Source organism: Coregonus lavaretus (genome assembly GCF_964263955.1).
Source record: "Coregonus lavaretus genome assembly, chromosome: 10".
NCBI lineage: Eukaryota > Metazoa > Chordata > Actinopteri > Salmoniformes > Salmonidae > Coregonus > Coregonus lavaretus.
In genome coordinates, this window is record NC_139997.1 from 57,929,633 (window position 1) to 57,937,375 (window position 7,743).

Below are 7,743 nucleotides of genomic sequence, written 5' to 3' on the forward strand. Positions count from 1 at the left end.
CCATACCCCGTTCAAAGGCACTTCAATCTTTTGTCTTGCCCATTCACCGTCTGTGGCCATTCAGTCATAATAAGCTGTCTGTTTGTAGGCTTTTTATTTAAATTGTAAAAATTGTATCTATCTGTTATTGAAGCGTGTTGGAGTGTGAAGGATTTAGCTTTTTACTGTAACAATCTTAACAAGTGACATCAATAAGGGTTCATAGCTTTCACCTGGATTCACCTCGTCAGTCTGTAATGGCAAGAGCAGGTGTTCTTAATGTTTCGTACACTCAGTGTAGATGTCCATATTGCAGTATTGTTATCTTGAATATCATGGATGCGGTTTGTCACAGAAAAAATATATATATTTTTAAAAACATTTTTCAATAGTCATTCCATAAAACATGACTACAAGGCTGAACTGCTGTGGGTGATTTGTCTTCTTCTTTCTAATCTCCCTTTCCACTTGTTCTACATTCCCTCGCTGGATTCAGGTCACACTTGGCTGAGCAGAACAGAAATGTGCTGCAGAGCAGCGGTGCTGTACAATACTTTATCATGGAGGTACGTAGCTAGAGAAATATACTTTATCGTCATGAGACACAGTGTAACTCTATCAGATGGCACCCTATTCCCTATATAGTTCACTGCTTTTGACCAGAGCCCTATAGTGCCCTGTAGTGCACTATATAGGGAATAGGGTATATGGGCCCTGGTCAAAAATGGTGTACTCTATAGGGAATAGGGTGCCATTTCAGACACATTGTAACAATATCAGATGTCAGCTTGTGGCTCTGTGTCTGTGCTGTAGTATAGTCATCTAATAGTCTTTCTTGGTACATACCACAGACAGACAACAGACAGACCAAATACACACAATATGATGGACAAGGTCAGGCCACTGGAAACAAGAAGCTGGAGGAAAGACGACACAGAGATTTTAATTTGGTATTTTTTCCAGGCCGTACAGCTATCAGTGTTGTTTTCATTCATCAGGACTTGGGAGACAATGCAGCTGTTACACTGTTGAACTGGAGCTGGTTAATACTTAATGACCCTTAATGGCTCAGTGGTGGAAAAAGGACCCAAGTGTCACCCAGTAAAATACTACCTGAGTAAAAGTCTAAAAGTATTTGGTTTTAAATATACTTAAGTATCAAAAGTAAATGTAATTGCTAAAATATACTTAAGTATCAAAAGTAAAAGTATAAATCATTTCAAATTCCTTATATTAAGCAAACCAGACGGCACCATTTTCTTGTTTTGTTTTTATTTACGGATAGCCAAGGGCACACTCCAACACTTAGACATAATATACAAATGAAGCATGTGTGTTTAGTGAGTCTACCAGATCAGACTCGGTAGGGATGACCAGGGATGTTCTCTTGATAAGTACGTGAATTGGACCATTTTCCTGTCAAAATGTAACGAGTACTTTTGGGTATCAGGGAAAATGTATGGAGTAAAAAGTACATTATTTTCTTTAGGAATGTAGTGAAGTAAAAGTAGTCAAAAATATAAATAGTAAAGTATAGATACCCAAAAAAACGACTTAAGTAGTACTTTAAAGTATTTTTACTTAAGTACTTTGCACCACTGACTATGGTGTTGAACGCTGAGCTGTAGTCAATGAAGTCAAAATCAAACCAAATTTGATTTGTCACATGCTTCATAAACAACAGGTGTAGAATAACAGGGAAATGCTTGCTTACGGGCCTATCCCAACAATGCAGAGAGAAAAATATAAATAATAGAAAAATTATAACACTCTGAATAAATACACAATGAGTAACGATAACTTGACTATATACACATGAAGTATCAGTACTGAGTCGATGTGCAGGGGTACGAGGTAATTGAGGGAGCATGTACATATAGGTAGGGATAAAGTTACTAGGCAACAGGATAGATAATAAACAGGAAAGGGCAGTGTGGAGTGCAATAGAGATTGTCATCTGTGGATTTGTTAGGGCGGTATGCGAATTGGAGTGGGTCTAGGGTGTCTGGGATGATGGTGTTGATGTGAGCCCTGTCCAGCCTTTCAAAGCAATTCATGGCTACAGATGTGAGTGCTGCATGGCGATAGTCATTTAGACAGGTTACTTAGGAGTTCTTGGCCACAGGGACTATGGTGGTCTGCTTGAGACATGTAGGTATTACAGACTGGGTCAGGGAGAGATTGAATATGTCAGTGAATACACTTACCAGCTGGTCAGAGCATGCTCTGAGTACATGTCCTGGTAATCCGTCTGGCCCTGCGGCCTTGTGAATGTTAACCTGTTTAAAGGTCTTACTCACATCGGCTACGAAGAGCGTGGTCACACAGTCATCCGGAACAGCTGGTGCTCTCATGCATGGTTCCGTGGTTGTGTGTGTGTGCGTGTGTGCATGTCCCTTACGGAAAAAACACACAAGTCTTACGTGATCACAAGTAATCTTATGTGAAGTTAATGTGATAACATGTAAAAGCAACATTTGATAACATGAAACTACACATGTGAAAACATTTGAGCACATGTAAAAACATTTGAGCACATGTGAAAACATGATCTCATGTGAAATAAATGTGACAACATGGGGATGCAAAATGTCAACATGTGATTCCATGAAACTACACCTCTGTCAACATTTGAAAGTAAAACTGCAAAATGCATTTTCACATGTGAAAATGCAATTCCACATGAGAGTTAGGTTTTCACATGTGAAATGTGCAGACTCAGGTGAAATTTGCAGTCGAATTTGCATTTTCACATGTGAAACTGCACATTTCAACTGTGAATCTGCACATTTCACATGTGAATCTGCAACTCACATGTGAGGTGAAAACATGTTATTCTCCTCACATGTGAAAAGGTAGTAACATGTGAACTCTAAATGTGAACAACTGACCTCATGTGTCTCTTGTTTTCACATGAACATTTCAGCTGAACATGTGAAAAAAGCTATTTCACATGTGAAACTGCACATTTCACGTGTTTTTTTTGTAAGGGACGTAATTAAATGGTATGGGGGTTTTACGGTAAGTGGTACGCTGTTCAGCTAAAATAGTGTAAAAATCTTTAATCAATGACAATATGATTACTTTTTATATAATCACTTAGTACTGACTTTTCAACATGAACAACTGGAATTTGAACTCACACCCTCTGGACTTGGAATATGCTGATCTGTCTGCTGCGCCACAAAGTCTGTAGCATTCTCAGAAGTCCTCTACACATTCATTACCTATAATACCTCTATGTACAAAAGAGTAGCATCTTCGCTGCTATTTTAGTTATCATTTAATCTGACTATTCTCTTATTGATTTAATGTACTTATTTCAGTAATTTGAGGATTTTCTGTATAGTTGTCTAATGTTGATGGGGCATATTATTCTGTTTTAATGTTACTCCTGAATCACTATGATAAATATAATAATTTTTCTTGAATGTATTTTTAACAAAACTGAGATTTACTTTGAAATCCAAAGTGTAGGAATACAGGTGAAATCAGTCATTGACACAGACACGGTGGTGTAGCAGGAAGATCAGAATGCTGTGAACCAAGATGTTGTGAGTTCAAATCCCAGGTGAGGACATGTTGAATAATAATTACTGTATAAATAAACATACACAATGTAATCATGTATGTCAAAAATGTAAGTTGACATCCTAACAACTCATTTTTGTTTGCAGGGAAATCTCATGTGAAAAATATTCCCGTGAAATATTTTATCCACATGTGAAACTTTATGTGAAATATCATCACATGTGAAATGTTCCAAAACCACATGGTTTCACATGATTTCACATTTGAAATGAAATCGATCTGTGGACACTGTAGATCGAAATGGCTTGTATTGAGTGATAGCCCTGGTTTCCATGGACACAGTAGTCTATTTTCTGAGCCTGTGTGACATAGGATGTGAAATCTGAAACCACTTGAAGCTGGGATGTCCCTCCTACCATTTCATTCGCTCTTCCGACTGTCTATCAACTCCTGGCTGAACCCTATGTCACAGCCACTGACAAAGCACATGCCTGCAATCCTTACATTGTAGCGCAGCAGGAGAGAGTGGTTTCATCCCTATAGCACATTCAGAGATCAATTTATAGCCATTCATCTAAAATAATTCATATATTTTAAACAAAAAACAGTGTCATAGACTAACAAGATTAATATGAGATGAAAGGCGAGTTCCTAAAGAGTTCAGGAAGCCATGCTAGAGCTGTGTTCACAGGGATGGGGCAGATGTTTTGATCAAGAGAGACCTTTGGAAAATATGCAAATGTTCTCTAACACTAAACATACAAATATATATTTTACAGTTATAAGGAAGGTGAAACCTTATAGTTTGTCATTTTATAATTTGATTTTACTATATTTGGAAAGCATATAAGTCATTTCAAGCCTTATTCATACAGTTTTGTTGAATAGGAAATACATAATATAAAATATTTCATATTTTCATATTTGTATCATATCTGTACTGTACTTGAGCTTGTGTCCTCAAAAGTGACTAGAACTCAGCAATGTATAACTATTTTTACCAGAAAGGTGAGATTTTAACCTTTCTTGGAGTAGCAGCATTACTAGTTAATGTTTATGGCCCTCTCATGATAAATAATTACTTTTGGGGATTATGTAGATTCGATTTTCAATTACATTTAGTTACATTTAACTGGTTAATGCGCTGTCACAGACAGCTAGTCTATCCCTCTGCTCAAGGGTCTGCTGTCCCACACACACACACACACACACACACACACACACACACACACACACACACACACACACACACACACACACACACACACAGGGAAGGAAAGGAGTCAGACACACACACAGAGAGCTCTGAATCCTTTCATTCCCTGTACCTACAGAATCCCTGTTATGGACTCTCCATAATGGGAAAGATTAATCTTGTCTATGGAGAGAGCAAAGATGAAAGTGCCTGCTATAATAACTAGTGGTCTTTTGCCAAGAAGAATTATCTCTGACAGACAATAGCAAGTGGCCAAACGTCAATACCTCTGCCTTACAATTTGGTGCTAATCACATAATCAAAGTAATTAGTTACTGTATATCATTAACTTGGCCATGCTCTTGAATACAAGACAGATAGCCTTTTTTATGTTATTTATTTAACCATGATAGTCCACTCAGTAACAATTGGCACTGCTTTGCCTCAATGTAGGATCTGAGGGTGTATTTGTTCTGCTTTTCTGTATTGAGACAACAAAGATGTACAGTTAGCTGTTAGATGAGTTAACCTTCTTGACCTTCCACACACACACTCTCTCTCTCTCTCTCTCTCTCTCTCTCTCTCTCTCTCTCTCTCTCTGCATTATTAGTGGCTATTGCCTCCTGTCTTATCTCTGGCAGGGAGAGGTTGGTCCTAGCACACATTAGTGAAATGGAGCAATATTCACTTTGGGTTCCAGGCAACCTTTCACCAACCACTCTCATTGCTCCCTCTCCTCTTTTGCATGGCCCTCCCAGTCTGCCATCGTTTGCCAGGCAAATATTATGCATCGATCTGACAAGTCAACCTTCCCCTCACCCCCTGTTACCCAGGCAGTCAGTCTGCTCTAGAATGATGATTCACCCTTTGCTCCAGCCTGGTCTCATAGACATACTCATTTACATAGTAAATGTACATCTGGGAAACTCAAATTAGTATGATATGTTATGTTTGGTATGGTTAAATAAGACAGATGGTTACTTAAGGCAAACCCAAAGGTTGCTAGTTTGAATCTCATCATGGACAACTTTAGCATTTGAGCTAATTAGCAACTTTTTAACTACTTACTACTTATTAGCTACTTTGCAACGACTTAGCATGTTAGCTAACCATTCCTCTAAACTTAACCCGTCCCCTAACCCTAACCTTAACCCTTTCAGCTAACCCTTCCCCTAACCCTTTTAACCTAACCCTAACCTAGCTAACATTAGCCAGCTAGATAAAGTTAGGCACCTAGCTAACATCCATAACATATCATACATTTTGTAAATTTGTAACATATAATATGAAATTGGTGACGGACATCCACAAATGAATACATACCACATGAAACGTAACATACCATACAAAACGTAACATATCATACTAAACAGAGTCTCACGGATTTACGTACAGAATAATACGAAATGTTCTGAGACCAGGTTGTTTGCTCTTATTCTCACAGGTTGGCTGTCAAGGTGATTGCCAACAGCAGTGTTGTTGTTGTTTTTTAACCACCAACCAAGCAAGGTCATAGAAAGGTCACCTGTTGATGTAGAGCTACAAGAGTCTGTTCAACGAGCAAAGGTGAGACTTTGGTCCTTCTTACCCTGATTACATATAACATGATTATAACAATACCAGCCACCCTACTCCCACCACAACCCCCAGCCCACATGAACAACCATTACCACCACCACAACCTTTATATTACCCTCTCTCTGTCTCCCTCTCCGCGTTGTGCTAGCTAGAGCACCTGTGGATAGCTGGGCTGTGGTGAATTCAGGCCAGCCTGCCTGTAGTGCCTGCGTGTGTGTTTGTGTGTGCGTGTGTCTGTAAGACTGTAATCAGGCCAGTGCTTTATTTAAAGTCTCCTATCGTGGGCGGCAGTCCTTTGGGGCTTCAAGGCTTCACTGCACAGCCCTTATAGAGGTGACGACAGAGACCTTATAAAACTCACTGAGCACTTTCACCACCTCAGCCCTTTTCTCTCTGCTAACTTTGGGCCTGATGTAATCAGAGCTGTTGTGTTCAGGGCTGGGATTTGCGTTGCTTTGCTTTTCAGTGTTTCTGCATCTTTATTTCTCCACCACAGAATGATCATAGTTTACGATCTCTTTTCGTGTTTCATCAAAACATTCAGTGCCATTCACTCCAACCCCTTTAGTATAGTAGCATGGCCAGATCAGTTATGATCCATATTTAGATCTCATACATATATTGGTTTCATAACCATTACATACATAAACATCTCAGCAGCACGTAGGTAAACAGTCTGTCCTCCTCTCCCAAGCTGTCGTTTTGGCTGACTCTTGGATAAAAACCTACTCAGGCATCCTGTACGATTACTAACTGTTACTGCAAAACCCTTTACTCATCATATCAGCATCACCCTGCCTACTGTCAGATGACTGTGCGTGTGCCTGAGTGAAAAAGAGAGAGAAGGAAAGAGAAAGGAAGAGAGGGAAAGAGCAGTGAGCTGCTATCCTTGCCTGAGCTGTAGCCTGACTATCCTGAGTGATTTGGGGTTGAATAAAGAGAAAGACATCTACTGTACTTTGTCTATGTTTGCATATAAATGCAGTTATGAAAACGTGTTGGAGTAAATATTTGTGGGTGTGTACAGAGTCAGTGACTTTATTTGTTAATGTGCTCATAGCTTGTGAGTATGTGTGAATGTGTGTGCAAGTATGGATGTGTGCTCATGCATGTGTGCATACATGCGCGTTTGTGTGTGTGTGTGTGTGTGTGTGTGTGCTATCTGTGTGATGCTGGCAGCTCTGTGAATCACTGGCCCCTAATCGATAATGGACCCTCCAGAAGAGAGGGAAGGCCCACCCACCTAGCCACTGTAAAACAACAACACAAAACAACCCCAGAGATCCCCGCCAGACACTATGCACAGGTGGAGGGAGGGAGGGATGTGATAGAGTCTTTGAGGGAAGGATGGCGGAATGGAGGGAGTGATGGAGCAAGGTAGGGATGTGTAAGGGAGGACTGGACGAAAAAGAAGAGGGGCTCTGGCAGGATGATTTGATAATGGAGATAGATTGGCATTT